A 21,052-nucleotide genomic window follows, 5' to 3' on the forward strand; every position below is an offset into this window, starting at 1 on the left:
CATCATTTAGTGTGGTTTCTTTAGGACCATTTCGTTTGCCTCCCTTGTTTTTTGTCCGCCCAGATGATTCCTCACTAGTAGGTTGAGGTACTATTGAGCTTAGGGTATCTGCATGAGGTGCTGGCTCTTCCATCTCTGTATCCTCAAAATCATGTGTACTAAAGGTTTCATTGGGATGAGGTAGTGTCGAAGATGGCCCCCAACTGTGAACACCAGTCGAGGTCACCCCTTCAAATAGTTGGGTACAAAGTTCAGGGCAAGGGAGGGGTGCATTTCTCAACTTATCTACATACTTGTTCAACTGTTTGAAAATTTAATAAATATTATTAAAGTATTAAAAAAAATAATCTAATTTAAAAAATATGTATATATGTGCTTCGCTTCCGCTTCCCATTCTTCATTAGTCATGTTAAAAGAATTCGTTACAGGATCATAAATATTTCTTGTTTTGTTTTTAAGTTTTAACCACACTGCATACTTTGCTTCTAAATAGTTGTATCAGTTTTTTATTTGTTTTTTCTCGACAACAAAATTATGATATGTTTTCAATTTCTCCGCGACCACAGCCCATGAGCTTGCTTTTAGGCCATTACCCTCCCGGCCATTGCTTGTTAATTCTTGTATACATGATTCCAAAATAGTTTTGTCCACCAATTCCGATTTCCAACTAACCCTAATTCTTTTATCTATCATTTCTATTGTAAAAAGGGGAAAAAATAGCTAGTCATCCACATAACACACATTTACAAATAAATCAAGCATAAATGTGATTTCATCACATTTTTAACAGCATATACAACATATATATTGGTTTCATACAAATAAATTTTGATCTCATAAGCATATAACACTTTTAAATTTCTGATTTCACACAAACATGTACAATATATTCAAACATAAGTTCATTTCAACAACCTAAAATCTGATTTTATTCAAACATTAGTCCATGTTAAAATCACACATTAGTTCATATAGAGAAAATCAGATTTCATACACAAATATTCATTCATTCATATAGCAAACATCAGATTTCATACACAAAAACACATTATGAATTGATTTTATGCTAATCCCTTAAACTAATTGAATCAAAGAATAATGAAAGTAGTAATTTCAAAGTTTGATTTCAGAATGAAATCAGTAATTTGACAACTAAGATGAAGGGTTTTGTGATTTCAGAAAAAGAAAAGCAAAAATAAAATAAAATAATAACGCATAAATCTTACCTGTTCGTCGCCGATGCAGAGGAATCGCCGGCCTGTGTGCGTCGTCGCCGTAGAAAATTGGGCAGGAGATGAAATCGCGATGGATGAGGCAATCAGCCGGTGTTGGCGATGGAGGGGAGCACCTTTTGTCTAGGGTACTGGCGAGTGGCGAAGGAGGCGAGCAAGGTCAAAGGGAAAAACGCGTAGCTTTTAGTCGGGAGGTCTTTTTTTGCTTAATGGGTAAGTTGATTTGGCTGACTGAATCAACTATATTTTGTAATTATCAAGCATCCAACTGTTGACTGAATCAGCAGTCTGACCGAACCCGATAAGTTTAAATCAAACAGCCCCTTTGTTGTCTACCATCTCCACCTTCCCTATTGCTGCCTTCCACCATAACCTAGATCTAAAACAGCAATTGCTTTCTTTTACCAGCAACAACTCCTATTTTTCTCCCTTTTCTCTCTATCTAAATGTCACCAGAATGGCCGGACAAAGCATCCATGTGTGTCGATTTCATTTGTTTGGATCCAAATCTATCCCCAGATCTGCATATAGATATGTTTTTCTTTATCTTTTTTAGATTTTAGTTGATTAAGGTTTGGTTTGGATTTGTTCTGCATTGTTGCTTTCCCCCACCCGTTTACCTTAAGGAATATTACCACATTCGGTGACCTTTTTTTTCTAATCAGTCACCATCTGCTATCACCATTCACCACCAAGATATTCTTATGATAATTTTTTTTTGTTGTAGCTTGAAAAAAAACGCATAACAATGCGTTTGGAGCTTGAATAGGAAGAAAACCCATATCCACCGGAGCTTTGGAATGCGTGAAAACCCATGTACATATAATTACATTATATTATTTTATCTTTTGTTTTTTTTATCTTTTTTTTAATGATATGCAAGTTGTTTATGTTTCGGTAAAGCTTTTAGGTTAAGAAAAATAGTAACAAGTTTTTCTTGTTTTTAATTGGATCCGCTATGTAGTGGAGTTCTCACATCAATAGGCAAAATGAGATTATTATGAAAATGATTTTCAGATTTGGTTGAAAAGGTTTTCTATGTGTATATTTTTCTACATTGTTTTATCCTCTTAGAATAAAGTTTTATATAAGACGTTTGTTGATATATTTTTTTGCCTTATTTACTTATTTTTTGTTTTTATTTTGTTTTCGTGCGTTTACATGTGTTGTATTCGTTTTTAGGATTTTTATGGTAAATATATGTATTAAATATACATGATGAGTTCTTCTAACTATTGCAGTTGCATAATAAAGAATTGATAATTGAACTGAAAACTGGAAAAATATGTTCCAGATTCTATATTTATTTAAGCAATCGGAGGACATATATATAAGATAAAAGCTTGTGGAACAAGCAAATAAAAGATAACAACTAAAGACTAGGAATAAGAAAACAATAATCCTAATCTAAAAGATTAATATATAGCTATCGGATAAAGATATCCAACACTCCCCCTCAAGCTAGAGCATGAAGATCTCGAACGCCAAGCTTGCCACGTAAAAACCGGAACCGATCCATTCCGAGAGGTTTAGTAAAAATATCAGCAACTTGATCGTTGGTGTTGATATATAAAGGCTTGATCTGTCCAAATGCCACATGTTCACATACAAAATAGCAATCCATCTCCACATGTTTTGTACGTTCATGGAAGACAGGATTATTGGCAATATGACGAGCCGCTTCATTGTCACAATAAAGAGAAGTAGGACCAGATTGGGGAGCTTCCATATCAGAAAGTAATCATCTTAACCATAGGAGTTCACTGACTATAGTAGCCATGGATCGATATTCAGCCTCAGCCGATGACCTTGACACCACAAACTGTTTCTTTGTCTTCCAGGAGATTGGTGCTCCATCCCAAGTAATTAAGTAACCAGTTTTAGAACGACGGGTAAATGAACATCCAAGCTAATCAGAATCACAATAAGCACGCAGAGTTAGATTTCCAGTAGAAGGAAGAAATATCCCTTGACCTGGAGTGGTTTTAAGATAGCGTAAAACTCTGTGAACAACATTGAGATGGGGTTGTTTAGGGGAAGAGACAAATTGACTCAATGTATTAACAGCAAGAGTTATGTCATGTCTTGTAACTTGCAAGTAAAGTAATCGCCCAATAAGACGTCGATATTGTTATGCATCAACAAGCGGAGCATCAATATCATGATCGAGTTTGACATTAGTTTCCATTGGGAAGATGCTAGGACGAGACCCTTGAAGACCACTATCCGAAAGAATATCCAACGTATACTTTCGTTGGCTCAACACCATACCATCTTCTGTACAAGTAGCTTCGATTCCGAGAAAATATTTTAAAGGTCCTAAATCTTTAATGCTGATTTTTTTATGCAAAAACTTCTTGACTTTATCAATGTGCTCATCATTATTTCCAAGAAGAATGACGTCATCAACATAAATGAGAGTTGCAGCATAAATATTATTAGCTTTGAATACAAACAACGAGTGGTCAGCCTTTGAATGTCGAAAACCAATTTCTAAGAGTGCTTCTGTGAATTTTCGACACCAATTCCTTGAAGCTTGGCGTAAACCATACAAGGATTTCCTCAACTTACACACATACGTGTCACCCGTTTTAACGAATCCTTTGGGTACTTTCATGTACACTTCTTCGTTAAGATCTCCATGAAGAAAGGCATTATTGACATCTAATTGGTGGATGCTCCATTTCTTTTGAACAGTGACTGCCAAAATTGTTCTGACAGTCACTAATTTTGCAACTGGTGCAAAGGTCTCGTGGAAATCAATGTCTTTTTCTTGAGTAAAACCTCTTGCAACTAGCCGTGCTTTGTATCTTTCTACTTCATCTGAAGGTTTGTATTTTATTTTGAAAACCCATTTGGAAACTATAGCTTTCTTACCTGGTGGCAAATGAGTTAGTGTCCAAGTGTTATTATTTTCAAGAGCTTCGATTTCATTCTTCATGTCCTCTTGCCATTGTGGGCATTTGGCGGCTTGAGAAAAGGATTTGGGTTCACTTTGTGTGGTAATTGCCATAAAAAAGGCTTTATGAGAAGCAATAAAATGATTATAAGACACATAATTAGATAAAGGATGTACCGTTGAGGTTGCTGAATTGCTAGGAGTGAGATAATGATCTATGGAAGGTGGCAAGTCGACTTGATATTCCCCGTATTTCTGAGGTTTTGTTCGAACTCTCTCAGGCCACTGACTACCTCTAAAGTTCAATGTTTGACCATTGTGGCTTTCTGCTTCAGCTGGGACAAATTCGGACGCAACAAAAGTAGACATAGGTTGCTGATTTTGGACATCAGGTGTGGACCGAGACTCTTCTTCAGCAATATTGACCGGCCAAGTTTGTGCATTAGTCTTTGCTTGATCAAAAACATCTTCTTGTATAGGTTGAATAGTCTTAGTCTCTTCAACGTTTTTGTTACTGGTTTGTTCCTGATATGGAAACTTGCATTCAACAAATTTGACATCTCAGGACACTATGATCTTATTTTCTTGTATGTCAAAAACCTTATACCCCTTTTGCCTTTGTGGGTATCCGATGAACACACATGGCCTCTCCCTTTCTTCAAACTTATCTCTTGTTTATTCTCTTTCACATATACCAGACTGCTAAAAACTCGCATGTGATCATAACAAGGTTTTTGTCCAAGCAAATCTTCATATGGTGTTCTATTATTGATAGAACGAGATGGGAGTCGATTTATGATATACGTAGCAGTTAACACATTCTCCCCAGAACTCAATTGGTAAGTTTGGCTCGAATCTTAGGGCTCTCGCAACTTCAAGCAAATGTCTATGTTTACGTTCAACCACCCCATTTTGTTGCGGGGTGTGAACACAAGACATTTCTAGTATCATGCCTTTTTCTTCATACAACTTCATCATGAAATTAGAGGCGAATTCCCCCCCATTATCACTTCTTATTCTCTTGATACCTTTTCCAAATTGTGTTTGAACCATGTTGTAGAATGCAATCAGATATTCACCAACATCTGACGTGTTTTTAATTAAATAAATCCAAGTGGATCTACTAAAATCATCTACAATTGTATGAAAATAATGTGCACCCGAAAGTGAGGGAACCTTATAACCACCCCATATGTCATAGTGTATTAGCTCAAAACAAGAAGAAGTTTTAATATTACTATTTGGAAAAGGAAGTCGAGTTTGTTTAGCCTGTACACAAGAATCACAAATTTCTATGTTAACTACGCTACCAATAGATTCAATCTGATGTAATTTAGAAGAATGACCGAGTCGTTTATGCCATATTTCAGAATCGATCTTGACTGCCATGATTGCAACCTTCTTATGCATGTCTTCCATATTGTATAGACCATTCTCACATCTACCCATGCCAATCAGCTTCCTCGTAGGTAAGTCCTAGATGAAACAAAAATCGGGAAAGAATGTCATGAAGCAATTAAGACTCTTAGTAATTTTACTAACTGACAAGAGGTTGCATCTAAATTTAGGTATATAGAGAACACCATTTATTTTGATGTTATTTGGGAGGTTAGCATTCCCAACTCCTTGAACAGGAACATTATCACCATTTGGTATTCTAACTGGCACATCATCTTTTGAATTTCTTAAATTGAAAAGAACATCATTATTACAAGCAACATGCTCCGTGGCTCTTGAATTGATCACCCAAGGAATGTTGAAAATGTGCTTACCAGCCATGTTAATCTCAGGGTTTTGTGTCTCACTTAGCTGCTTTATCAACTTGGTGTATTGTTCCTAGGTTAACCCTGGTATTGGACTGGAATCAACTTCAACATTTGCTGCCTTTGGCTTTGGCTTTGCCTGCTTTCGTTGGTCTCCATTTGCCTTTCGTTGATGTGTTTCCCACCACTCCGGATAACCGATTTTCTCAAAACACCCATCAATGGTGTGAGCGGTTTTTCCACAATGTTTGCACTTCAAGCTTTCTCACTTTTTCTTTTCATTTTGGCTTTTCTCACTATTCAACTGAGCATTAATTTGATAGGCAACAACATCAACATTCACTTTTCTTGCTGTGGTGATGTTACGTTGCTGTTCATCTTCAGCAACAAGATGATAGGTGGTGCCGAGGGATGGCATGGGCTTCGTGCTCAGTATTTGTGTTTTAATAGTCCTAAAAATTTCATCGAGTCCCATGAGAAACTCATAGACCCGTTCCTTCTCCTTGGCCTCAAAAAGTCTTTTTCCTAGATCATAGGTACACTTGCCGCAAGCACATTTGGCAACGGGTGAAACCGATTGAATTTCATCCCATATCCCTTTCATCTTGGTGTAGTAGGTTGAAACAGAGGCCTTTTCTTGTCTTAGACTAGTCAAGGTCCACTTCAATTCATATGCTCGAGGAGCACTTTCTTTTCCAAATCGCTCTTCAAGGTCGTCCCAAATTTCTTTCGCAGTATTAGCATACTTTACGCTGTTCCGGATGTCTTTCTCCATGGCTGTTGTGAGCCACCCCTGTATAATAGCATCACTTCGTTGCCATGGCTTCAAATCTGGTGAGTCTAGGGTTGGTTGAGTAATAGATCCATCAATGAATCTTGCCCGATTTTTAGTAAACAAGAAATCCTTCATCTCTCTAGACCAATCGGAATAGTTGCTGTCGGTGAGGCTCTCGTTAATGTGCATCTGTCTTGGATAGTCATTGGGGTGGATGTAATATGGCGAGTTTGGATCGGAGGAAGGGTTGTCTGAATCGATGCTGCCGCTGGGGTTGGTGACAACACCGTCAACCATGTTGATTTAGTTGCAGATCAATAGACCCGCTATGATACCATAATGAATTGATAATTGAACTGAAAACTGGAAAAATATGTTCCAGATTCTATATTTATTTAAGCAATTGCAGGACATATATATAAGATAAAAGTTTGTGGAACATGCAAATAAAAGATAACAACTAAAGACTAGGAATAAGAAAACAATAATCCTAATCTAAAAAGATTAGTGTTTATATTGATATGTGTAGTGTAATTATGTATCTTTTAGTTTAGAGGAGGTTGTGCTCGACGTTAGCATCTATATATGTGAGTATTTTAGATGTTTTTATTTTTAAGCACATTTAATATTTATATTTTAATATTTGGGTTGATTGTCATTCTTTTATCAAAGTTGTTATATAATGCAAGTTTCTTAGTAAAAAAATTTAATATAAATTTTGTGCAATATTTGTATTTATAGATTTCTTTCAGATTTTTAAGAAAATTTGTTAGAATGTATAATACCAAGAATTTGCTAATAAATTATAATTATGATAGAGGTTACGTTCATACACAATTGATTTGTGTTCTTGGCAATTTTGAATAACAAATTAAATTCAATCATTTTGCTTTAACGTACTGTCATCGATTTTTTTATGAGAATTTTTTGCCAATGATAATATAAACAAAGATAGATATTTCTATCACTTTTTATTGCATGCAAGTAAAAAGTAAAATAATAATGAATATTAAAAGGTTGTGAAGTAAAATAAGATTCCAATTACTGGAACACTTTTATGAAAAGAGAAGCCAAATTACAACTTACGATGAATTTTGATTTGTTAAATTTATAATACTAATGAATTCTTATTTATTAATCTTTTAAAATTTCTTTACTCTGTATCATTGAAGTTTTTTTAAAGATAAATTCAAAATTAAATTTCAAATTTGTAAGCAGTATTTTGGTTGAAATAATATTAATGTTAAAAAGATAATTTTTTTAGTTTACTTTTTAACAATACATGAGAATAATTTTCTTATTATCACCGACTCCAATATTTTTTTTTCTTTTGATTATTATGTATTTTATGTTTTCATTTATAAGTTTACATGTTATGTCTAAGCTCGGTGGGCTCTATATCTGCAAAAATGGTCGTGTAGTATGATTTATAAGTCATATTGATATTGGGTAAAGTTTTATAATTAAATAATAAGGGTGAATGTTTTTATTTATATACTAGATTACAATCCGTAGGAACTACGGGTAAAAATTTATAAAACATTTATATTATTAATAAGAGTTAAGTTTGTTTAAAACTTTTTGTATTGATTATTTAAAATTAATATATATTTATAAAACATAATATAAATTTGAGTATATTGAATATATTGAATATTAAATATGAGGATAATTTCAAATTTGAAAAAATAATTGGCAAAACTAATCCCTATTCTAATAAAAGAATAAATTTAATCTTCTATTGACAAGTGTCATACAATTAGGACTCATTATTAATGTTATATATCGTCTATCATGCCATTTGTCAATTTATTAATTATCAATTTCAAATTTCAAATTTTAAATATCCATTCTAATTACATTAAATTAATAATTGATTCCTTATTTTAAATTTCAAAATTTTAATTTTCTCACTTTAATTATATTAAATTAATAACATTAGATTGAAAAATAAAATAAAATAAATATAGATTATAAGGTGATATAACTTCAAATATTTATTTAAATCATTGATTATAATTCCCTTTATATAACTAAAAAAATATTTCTTAAATAATAATTTTTTAAAAATAATTGATTAATAAATTTGATTTTTTAATATAAAAATTTAATTAATTTTATAACTGTGGTTCTCACGGGTTATAAACTAATAAAACTTATAAACCAATATTTATTCATAATTAATTCTCAGTTAATTCCTTAAATCTTGGAGTTAGTGAGTTAATTTTGGATTAAAATAATGATTCCAAAAAATGTACGTAGAGGGATTCATACCAATTCATAGCAAATATATGTATATCTATTTTTGTATCATTTAAATTCACACGAATTTAAAAGCGCAGGAACTTTTGTATTCTAAAGGAAGGCATCACAGTAAAATCAAAATGACAGAATTCTGCAATAATAAGAGTGACACGTCGATAAGATTTCTTTTATTAAGAAGGAAGATTTATCTTGTAACACTTATAATTGTAATATTAACTTTATTTGGTTTCTACATTTAAACAAAATAAAATATATAATATGTATATAATAACCGAGCAGTTTGAAGTGTTACTTTATTTTTAATTTTTATACGAACATTGTAACATTTTCATATTCCACTAACATAACATAGAAAACCTATCACACTGTAATTAGTAATTGGTTTTTAAACCTCATAAAAATTTCATAATTACTACCATACATTTTAAAAATAATAATAATAAATCACTTCACATTTTTTAACTATGCTAGGTAAATATACCAATAGATGCACACATTATTTATAAATCGTAATAATAGCATTGTTTGATGAATATATGTGATTTACAAAGCCCATTAACATTCCATAGGGATATTATTATGAAATTTGTTAATATTATATGTAGTTAGAAATACAATATCTAAATGAAATTACTACAAAAGAAAGACAAAATTGCAAAAACGGTCCCTGCGGTATGCAAATTTTTGGGGTTTTAGTCCAAACCCCGAGTTTTTTTGGATTCATGGTCCTTTTGGAATGGTTATGTGGAATTGGTCCCCGGATTTAGCTTACGTTAAGTTGTTGCCGTTAACTCTCTCATGTGCCTCCAATATGAGGGTATATTTGTCTTTTCATTTGTAAGGAACCATTTTTGCAATTGAAAAAAATATATCCCTATTTTTTTGAAGAAAAATTAATACCTTTCTATTTATTTTAATAACTAAATAAATAAAAGATCTCTCTCTCTCTCTCTCTCTCTCTCTCTCTCTCAAGAACAGTATCCCTCAAAGCTAAGAAGTCAAAAGGATCTCGGACCAACCGTAACCTTTGCCGCCGCAAGAAGACTCCCGTCACCACCGCCACCAAGACAACCTCCATAGTAGTTGCCTCGATCAATGAATCCTTCTAAACCTGCCACCGCCGCCTCATCAAACTCTTCTCCAAAATCGTTTGTATTGCCACTCCCAAGAGTAAATCCTCCGTCAAAAAGGCTACAAAGTCCTAAAAAAAAGTTCCCCAACTCCACCGACAATCAGATCGCCACCGTCCACCGCTCGCTCTTCCAGGAATCTTCCGCCGCCCTCCCACCACCAAACTCCCCTGATCAACAAAAGGTGTTCCTTGACCTTAACGAAACCCTAATCCATTCCACAACTATCACCGGAGTATCACCTCTGGGAACTTATGATTTCTTAGTGAGGCCATTGCTGGATGGAGAAAGAGTTGATTTCTTTGTGCTAAAACGCCCATTTGTTGACGAATTTCTTCGGTTCCTGAGCACAAATAACTACGAAATTGTGGTTTTCACAGCTGGAATCGAGGAATATACTTAGTTGGTTTTGAATAAATTGGATTGCAGGGGTTTGATTTCACATAGATTGTATGGGAATTCATGTATGGAATTCAAGGTAGGTTTGTTAAAGATTTATCAGATCTAGGGCGGGATTTGAAGAAGGCTGTGATTGTTGACGACAACCCTAATTCCTAAGGTTTTCAACCGGAAAACGCGATCCCCATTAGACCTTTCACTGATGATCTTGGAGACGATGAATTGAAGAAATTTATGAGTAGGTTTTTTACAAACTACAATAAAATCGAAGATTTGAGGGATGTCTGAAGGATTATCTTGGCGATGGAATTTAGAATTCAAAATCAGAGACATTGTTTTTTGAATAGAGGTTTGAGGGATATTATTCTTGAGAGAGAGAGAGAGAGAGAGAGAGAGAGAGAGAAATAGAGAGAGAGAGAGAGAGATCTTTTATTTTTTAATTATTAAAAAAAATAAATAGGTATTAACTTTTTTATTTTTTTTTAAAACGGGGATATGTTTTTTTCAATTGCAAAAATGGTCCCTTATAAGTGAAAAGACAAATATACCCTCATGTGGGAGGCACATAAGGGGGTTAACAAGAACAACTTAACAAAAGTTAAATTCAGGACCAGTTCCACATACAAACCACTCCAAAAGGACCATGAATCCAAAAAACTCGGGGTTTGGACTAAAACCCCAAAATTTTGCATACCACAAGGACCAATTTTGCAATTTTGTCCAAAAGAAATAAGAAAATTCAATGCATCCGTTTTCTATAATATGTTTTCGCTAAAATTAATAATGGTTTTTAATAAACTAAAGCTATTAACGAGATCATCTGAAAGATTACCACAATTTAAGGATAAATAATAATGACATTTTACATAATAATTTAATTTTTATAAATAAATTTCAATTTTTATTTGTAAACCAAAACCGAAACATAATTTAATTTGAACGCAACAAGGTTCCTTTCAACACCATTAGTTTAGCTTTATTAAGTTGTTGTAAATCAAACTAATCGATGCAAGAAAAATTTGTCGAATGAAACTATTTGAAACCGCTGCATCGCGCGGGTACCCCACTAGTATATATATATATATATATATATATATATATATATATATATATATATATATATAGACACACACACATACACACATACACACACACACACACGTGTAAGTACCTTCTAGTTTGGGAAGAAAGCTAACAACTATATATTGGGAAGGTAAGCATGAGAGTTGTACATGAGGTGACGGGAGTACCTTTTGCCTTGGGAAGAAGCACAATATATTACCTAACCGAAGTATATTAACAAGACCGAACCAAGCTATATTGATGATCCCAAATCGAACCATATTTTCAAGACTGAATTGAACCATTTTGTCAAGACCGAAACGAACCTTATTTTTGGTACTAGACCGAACAATATTGTCAAGACCCAGCCTAACCATATTGCTGATACCGAATCGAAACATATTTTCTAGAGAAAATCAAACTGTATTGTTGAAATTGGATCAAACAATATTTTTTAACCTAATTGATGCATATTGTCGAGATGAACCGACCCATATTTGGCCAAATCGTCTTGACTGAAGGGTCGAACCATATTGGCATAACCATATTTGGTTGAACTATGTTTATATGTACTTGGAAAAAGGTACGTTGAGAGATATGTACCAATAATTACCCCAAGTCTCAAGTAGGAGCGAGTCGATGCCTACCAATGCTTCAAAGGTATACTAGCATGGATACCCAATTAATTATCTTCATTAAACTGGGTTGGGAGAAGCAACATTGTGATGCCTTTTGTGTGATTATGAAGATTAGATAAGTCAAAGGTGTCGCATATAACCATTCTTGTAGAAATACTAATTGTTGATCTCTTCATGTTAAAAAGGGAATTGTCAAATAGATCTCCTTAGTCCGATGTAGGAGCTAGTGGATGTTTGGCGTTGCTTCGGACTTATACTATGATGAATTATAGACCAAGTCAGGAGTTTGGTTAGTTGTGGTGCTGACCATGATTTTTGATTAGTCGTTGACTAGCTACAAACATGTCTATATATATATATATATATATATATATATATATATATATATATATATATATATATATATATATATATATATATATATATATATATATATATGGGCCCATTCAATATTTCGTCGCAGCCATCACCATCACATCGCTCATAACGGTAGTATACATCTCTATAGAGAAGAATGACATGAATTCATAAGTAATTAATTTCAAATAAGCCATAATTTTTTTCGATTTGAAAATTATTGCTGAAAAGTAACGAATATTCTTGTTGATTAACTTTTCTTCCCACATTCCATATTCAAGCTTGGATGTGTAAGAAAAATTGAAGAAGAATTTGCATGGCATTCTTCAGATGTATCTTACTTGCAGCTGCAACAAATGATTTCTTACAACTTTATTCTTGAAGGGGTTGAAGCTCATAAAATTGTACATATTTTATATTAATTTAGGCCTAGAATGATGAATTCGAGGTTCATAATAAGTGATGTTCATTACAGTGTTCATAGTATACTAGTATTGAACTGTTAAATTTTGTATTGTAGATGTGGGACTTGGATTCAAGATCAATGATTTTGACTCCGTTTGTAAAGTGAAACCGCCACCATTTTTATGAGACCGTCTTCCTCTCTTGTTGCCATTGATTCCCATTGTAACAATAATTTTATACTTTTCAAAGTCAACAAGCGTCCATGTGGAAAAGGAGTAACTGATTTACCCCTTCATTTTGTCAAATGAAACCTATTAGACCCGAGAAACACAACTATATTCGCTCATAAAGTTAGAAAATATGTTAAGGGACTAAATGGGTAAATTCGAACTACATTGTTGGGATAATGTGTCGTTTTCTATCAAATAAATAGACTTTTGTAGAGATGTAAAAAAATGTGTTTTTAGCCTTATGTTGAGTGGCCGCATGAACATAATTTTGAAACAAGACGTAACACCATGGTTTTCAGGTATTTTCAAATTTATCTATTGGTTTTAAAGTATGTTATTCCGGTACTTGTTTTTGGAAGGAAGTAGACGCAAGAAGCCTGACTGGAAAAATGGTAATTTTGGGAGCAAGAGTTGTACGCTGAGCGTACATGTGAGTACACTAAGCCTACTAGGGCGCGCCCTAGTACGCCCTGAGGTCGGAGTGAAACCCAAGATTTTAGGGTTTAAGGGTATTTAAACACCTTTATGGATCATTTAGCCTCATCCTTTCATCCTCTAAGCCCTTGAGTCATTTTTGGCAAACCCTAACCCCATAAGAGAGTGTTTTTAGCTAAAAGTGTGATCTTTGTGTGCTTAAGGAAGAAGAAGTTGCATCAAGGATGTTAGAAGTTGAAGCAAACTTGTGGATCTTAGATCATCACCTTCTTAGGAAGCTCCAGAAGGTAAAAATTTGCTACCTTTATTCCTTGTTTGATTGGACTTCATTTTGGTAGCTTAATGATGTTCTTCTTGTCCCAAAAGTCCCATTGTTATGCATGTTTGATTTTGGATGTTTTGGGCTGTCTTTCCAGACCCTAGGAAGGGTTCTAAGCCATAAAAACGAGGTCCCTTTAGATAGTTTGGCTCCATGCTTATCGTAGAAGGTCTAAATGGATTAAGACAATTTATTAAGGACTTTATGAACATGTAAGGTCATAAAGTTTGAGACTTTATGACCCTAGTATACATCTGGACCCTAGATTTGAAATGTGAGATTAAGTGCTGAAGCCCATAAGCACTTATGAAGAAAATGGGATTTGTGAGGGTACTCCCCACGTAGGGATGTGTACGCCCTACGTAGCTAATCAACCACCCTAATGGTGGGTTATGCGTAGCCTCGTGTACGTTGAGCGTACCTCCAGAGGACGCGCCACATACATGACAGTATTTGGCCTCTTTGTCTTTGGATCGGTTTGTCTTGGGCCATGTTGGACCATCTGGATTTTATGGTTTGGGATTTTTGTCTTGTTGGACTTTCTTGGGTGAAGGCCCACGATAGTAATTTGGCCCAATTTGGAAAATTAGGCCATATTTGGGCCTTAGATGTTTGTTTTTAGATTTTAGGCCTTGAGTCATCTAGTTTTGGCCTTGGCCTTGGGCCAAGCTTGTGGAAGGGTAAAAAGGTCTTTTACTCTAATTTGAACTCATAGTGTGAGTCAGGGGCTGGATGTTGATGGGTTGTCTTTGTGGATTTGATAGTGCGTGGATTTTAGCGGATCTAGACTCATAGATCGTTTGTGAGATCAACTGCTGGTGGGGTGATGTTTTGATATTGGCGATTCGAGAATCTATCCGCCAGCATCTAAAGATCATCTGTATGTTTTGGCAGAGCGAGGTGAGTTTTCCTCATTATAATTTTGGGTCGAAGGCACCAAGGCCTGCCCGTTGGCTTGATAACCTGATATTGCTGATATGGTGAGTATGGAATAAATATGCATGATTATGCTAGTTGCCAATATGTTAATATGGTAGATCTGTAGGACTACTTATGATTTTGTCTGCATGATTATCTATATATGTTTGTTATCTGTCGACATATTGTGTTGGGTTGAGGTTGTACTACTTCGTGCTATAGCCTACAGACCCTGAAGCATTCCAGATATGAACTAAGGGTCGGGTAGGGCATGCTACACTCTTACTGAGAGCTCAGTAGCATTCCAGATACGAGATAAGGACCTAGTGGTATGCCAGACGCATACTAAGGGCTTGAGGGTATTGGAGAAATCCAGATATGAGCTGAGGGCCGGGTTGGTATGCCAGACTCATACTGAGGGCTCGGTAGCATTCCAGATACGAGTTGGGGACCGGTTGGCATGCAGACTCGTATTGAGGACCGAAAACTTGTATTCTAGTCCAATGACTGATTGGGTTGGGAGCAAGCCAGACATAAGCTGTAGGCCCCAGGCGCAAGTCAGACTTATTTCGTGGGCTCAAGAGCAGGCTAAGCATGAGCTATGGGCCCGTTAGGCAAGCCAGACTCATATTGTGGGCTTAGGGGTAATTCATTCTTTTAGTTGTGGAACCAATGCATGTTGTTGTTGTATATATGCTATTTGGTTGTGTGTTGGTACTTTGGGGGAACTCACTAAGCTTTATGCTTATAGTGTTGTTGACGGTTTCAGGTTCTTTAGATGATTCATGGCAAGCCAAAGGCGTTACCATACACGTCCTTGGTTTTACAATGGTTTGGATCATGGGAGACTCTAATTTTAAATCATGTTTTTAAGCACATTTTTAATATATGGTTTGTTTAAAAAAGTTTTAATTTGTTGAAACTTTTAGGATGTTACAAGTTGGTATCAAAGCCTTAGTTTGAGTAAATTGGAAGAACACTCGTGTGAATCCAATCTCAAACTAACGAGAAAGGGTTATAAAAATGATTTTCAAAGTAAGGGTTTTAAAAATAACTTTAAAATTGCTTTAAAAATAACCAAAATAGGATGTGATGTGTACGATCAGTCGGATCCAGTAAGTTGACCCCAAACTACCACACTATTCTTTGATATTGTGAATATGTCAAAATAACATGCTAGTGATAGGCTAGGGATCTTCAAGGATTGCATGATAGAACTGACTGATTATATAATGTTTGATAGCCTAGGGTTTTTCCTTATATGAAATTGGCATCATTACTGTACTTGCTATAGCCTGAGAATGTTTGGATTGGCCTTATTTCATGTTGTACATAATTAAGATTCTATAGCCTGAGAATGTTTGAATTGGCCTTATTTCTTATTCTTGTTTGATGAAGGGCTTTGGGTAGGATCATATATTCGACTGTCTATAGGATCCAGAGTTATGTATGGCTAGCATATATGAGTACTACAGGGTTGGTGGAATTTTCATGAGCGGGTGCGGTGTATAGCGAGTCAGCGCGAGGAATGATTAGCCACTCTGGGGAGAGTGAGAGCAAGGCGAAGGTGTGCTTGTGGTGCGGAGAGTTTGAGATTGAGAATTTTGTATGATGATCTATCTGATTTTATTGCGTTTTAGTGCCAGTCGACTTCTCTGTTCGAATGCTGCTTGCTTTATGCTTTATGGGACCCATGTTGATGAGAGTTAACCATCAAATGAATACAATAATATTACATGTTAGGAAGGTTAAATATTCATAGAATGAAGGACTCGGACCTATTGCGCAGCGGTTGTTTAAGTCCAACTATTGTAGGCATGAGTCGTTTAGTCAAAGGATTATTTAAGCTTAGTTGCATGTAATTGTATTCATGAAGTGGTTGGTTGGCATTGGTAGGGGTTCTTCAGCAACTGATGGCAGAGAGGGTGTGGGTGAGCCCTATGACAGCCTAGGGACTTTTTAGGGCGGCTGTTTCGCTAAGGAGCAGGTTTTAGGAGTACTTTATGCCTACGAATTATAAGACCCGAGTTGATTCTTGTGGAAAGTATGGATATGTGTGGAAGGTAGTATTGGGCCGTACTACTGGAAGCACATGATCCATACTCGAATCAAGGAAAGCTTTGGGGATTCTAAGGGCTGGTCGGGGAAGATTGCATGGTTGGATACCATGATTCGCAACAATGTTTTTGTCCCTGTTAATCTGTTGGTTGTGGCTGCTTAGCCATGCAGATGGACCTGATAAGTGTTTTAAGCCCTGGTGGAATTTTTGATTTGGGTTGTTTGGTGAAAACCTAAAGAGCTTATAGAGTTGACGCCTCAGAGGTTTTACTCGAGGCTGGGTATTTGAGTCATGGGACAAGAGGGACCATGATTATGATCGGATTGGGTTTTCCAGATGGAAGTGGGATGGTTGATTATTGGATTGGAATTTTGTTATCTGGGGCAAGGGTTATGCTATTTCTGTTCTTCCGAGTTCGGAGAAGGAGTGAGTAGATTCGTAATTTACAAAGTTAGGAAGGGTAGTATCTGCTTATGCATGTTTGAGTTATGATTTGGTTTTAGCGCTATCGAGTGGTAGTGCGAGCCCTAAGTGGGGGAGAATCGGGATTCTCGGGTTGAGTATTTTAGCCGTTGAGGGATTTGCCAATTCATTGTTAGATTGTTCTTTTCAGATTAATTGGGTATATGTTGATCAGTGGATCTTTTCCAGAAGCGGGTATGTTCAGTTCAATGTGGGTCTTGATTCTCAAGATTAAGTGTCAAAATGTACTTGACCACTAGTTGTGGGGTTCATCCTTTAGTGGAGGTTCACTCGAAAGTTTAATTGTGTTAGCCGAGATTCGGTGGTCGAGCTAATCTTTGGTAAAGTTCAATATGTTCTATGTTACTTTAGTTTTTAGGTAGGTTTACCATCAATGGTGGAGTGGGAACTTAGTTCATAGCATAATCAAGTTTTGGTAACCTTCAGGATCACCTTGGAAGTCTTCTCGAGCTATTTCTGTATTGGTGTAATCTGTTCAGTCTCAATCAAGTAGGGGATCTTATTTCGATTGTTCGTGAGGATGTTTTGTGTTATTGATTGAAGTATTATTTCGATTATCTTTGGTATTCCTCCTCTCTTTGGATGAGATTATGGGCTTCCTAAGTATGTTTATGGGGGTATTGTTGGGGTTTGAGAATTCTAACACTCCTAAGTGTACATGCAACCCTAAATACCTTGGATCTATGTTTTCTCTATTATACATTCAAATATGAACTTTCCAAGGTATTCATCCTTGCTAGCATAATAACATTGATTCATATGAATATATCAAATTAGAATTAGATACGTCTTTGATGTAGAATGTCTTCATGAAGCTTGAGTGCCTAGTGCCCCAAGTGTGACACTTCAAATGGTTCATACAACACCAAATACACTTGGAATAGATTAGAGAGAAATCCACACTTCATAAAATCGGCTAGCCCTTTCTCTCACACATAGTGGCTGATTTTTCCCAAGAATATGATCTTTATAAAGTGTCACAAATAGGGTAAACCCTAATTGTCATGGCTTTCCATTTCCTTAGATCCATGGGTTCAAATACACCATGGAGCATCCATGGAGCATCCTATTGGTTTTAGCCCAACTAGATAATCCATGGAGTCTTAGCCCACTATACAAGCATGGATGATTTACACTATCAACCCATATATTTAATTAGTCTTCTTTTGATCACTTAATTAATCCTAGATTAATTCTTGATCAAAACTAATTAAATAATCTTATTAATATATTAGAACTTATAATATATTAACAAACCTTAAGTGTTATTTCTCTCATTTTAGTCTATCCAAATGCATGATGCCATGCAACCCAAATGGACCATACCGGGTCGGGTCAAGTCTTACTAATTATAGTTATGGACTTAGACATTAATCCAACAATCTCCCACTTGGATAAGTCTAAGACTATTATTGCAAGTATGACTTCAAGAACCTACTGGCAATCGTAGCTCTCAAAAGCTTCTGTCGAACTCTGACCTTGCCGATGATCTTTGACCTTTGTCAATGACTTGTCCATTAGATAAGGGATCATATATTCCTCCATTCTAGATATCATATGGACTGAGACATGGATTATAATCATTCTCTCTGTCCATTTGTTGTTTCCTGATTTCCGATTGACGACGACTGACTAATTGAACAAATCAAATCAGTCAATGCCTGGCCGAGCACTTACATTTGTCATCACCATGGATAAACTTCGACTCATATGGCTTGTTCTACTACTTGTTGAATCATACACAAAGGCACATTTTATAACATCAAGTTACCAATGCGTTTTCGTGCAATCAATGTATAACCAACTCATAGTAACAACTCATATCTCTAGGTTTGAAGAATATAAGATATTATCGTCTCATGATCACTCATGATAAAATCCATGAAGTGATTCCAATGAGCGTGGGTTGAATCCAATACTTAAAACTTATGAGCACTCATGAGTGTTGTAGCCCTTTGTCCAACATCTTAGACCTCTACAAGCCAACCCATGACAATCTTGATTCATATCTACTTCCAACATATGACCAACTGTGGATGGTTTGAATAACTTAGTCATCCAGAACAATGACCTAGTTATTCTGGAATTCAAAACATGCAAAGTGAAACACAATAATAATCGAATCCAATATGGTCTCAGAACTTATGAATATAAATAAAACACCTTTTATTTATAACCATATGATTACACATTATTCATTGCATACTGTTTTAGCTATCAACTTTATTCTTGAATTTAAAATAGTAGTTGTCCCATGCTCCACGCATGTACACTATGTTTTCTAAACATTAGTCATGCCATACACCAAGTATGCATACTATGTTTGTCTATGATCTTTACTTTGCGAAATAGACCAATTAAACATAACTCCAATAATTCTCATTTCACAGTCCCAAATCCTTACTGCAAATGCAAGAATTCCAAATTCAAGCCATTTACTGAAATCTATTAGATTCTAAACTTATATGCATTGATCCTCTTGTAATGATTATGCACAAAGTCACAAGGACTTGACAACAAACATTACAGAGCATTCCAGTGGAGATCAAATCCATGAAAACATCTTTCTTGCATTAAGTTTTTCTAATCTTACATAGATTGAATAATTTCTAACTTTGAAACATTTCCATATTCCATTTTGACTATCACTTTGGAACAAGAGTTGCCTCATTACAGATTATGTCAATATGGTCCTTCCAAAATTAACACTATTCTTCCAAATGTCCCTGAGCAATCAATCTTTGGTAAACCTTAGATTTTCCTCGACAATTGCTTAATCGTTTTAGTCATATCCAATTCTAGACCTTTTCCCTTCTTAATGCTCCAGAAATTTGGAAAATTTTAGAAAGGATGAATATAGCAAATGTAATCGATCCTATATCTGAAGCATGTGGGACACGATTCATGGTGTCTCACATAAAGACTAAACCAGTCTTTTGCTATAATATTTCCATTTCAATTTGCCAAGTTCTCATAAATCAGATAATGAAAAGGGATGCCGTAGTCATAATCGAATTTTAGAACACTAATAATGGACCCATATATTAGAATTTTCTTATGTTGAGCCATTCCAACATAGCATTCATATATATACTTGACTAAATACGATTAAAACCTCAATCTAAGCTTTTAGATTTGAGATGAAGTATAATTTCCTCTCCCTTAATTATAGAAAACCAACTTTTTCCCAATTGAAACCTTCTGTTTTCTATAATTAACATTGCTAACTTGCAATACTTATCATAATTAGCATGCTCCCACTAACATGATGATTATTAGCATAACACTTATGCTCCTACTAGCTTTGACATGTACTCAGAAATTAGCTAGACTTCTAGAAATCAATACTTTATTGACTTTCTTACCAAAGTTTAGATTTCTGATACTAGATTGCTTTGATAAAACTTTATCAATATCATGCACCTTATCTTAGATAGCATACAAGTGTGTCTAATCAATTTTAGGAACTATGAAAAGGGATGCCCTAATCATAGTCTCGATTGTTTAGACCTTTGCCACTTCTCACAAGTCCATGTTAGTGTGCCGACTAACCACACACGCTCTACTAACGACTTTGAGAATGCAAATATAACAATTGCTATCTAGCTAAACTCTACTTAGTGAAAGTGTTTCCTCACCATCATTTTCATGAATCGGAGAGAAACCTTATGGCAGTTAGATTT

The 21,052-nt window shown here is 35.1% G+C and overlaps 1 pseudogene; it reads left to right on the forward strand.

Annotated features, from left to right (window-relative positions):
* Positions 1-9,670: 9,670 nt before the first annotated feature.
* Positions 9,671-10,810, forward strand: LOC145067927 (uncharacterized; annotated as a pseudogene).
* Positions 10,811-21,052: the final 10,242 nt, after the last annotated feature.

Source organism: Lactuca serriola, chromosome 8 (assembly GCF_051521515.1).
Source record: "Lactuca serriola cultivar US96UC23 chromosome 8, Lser_US96UC23_V15, whole genome shotgun sequence".
Lineage (NCBI taxonomy): Eukaryota > Viridiplantae > Streptophyta > Magnoliopsida > Asterales > Asteraceae > Lactuca > Lactuca serriola.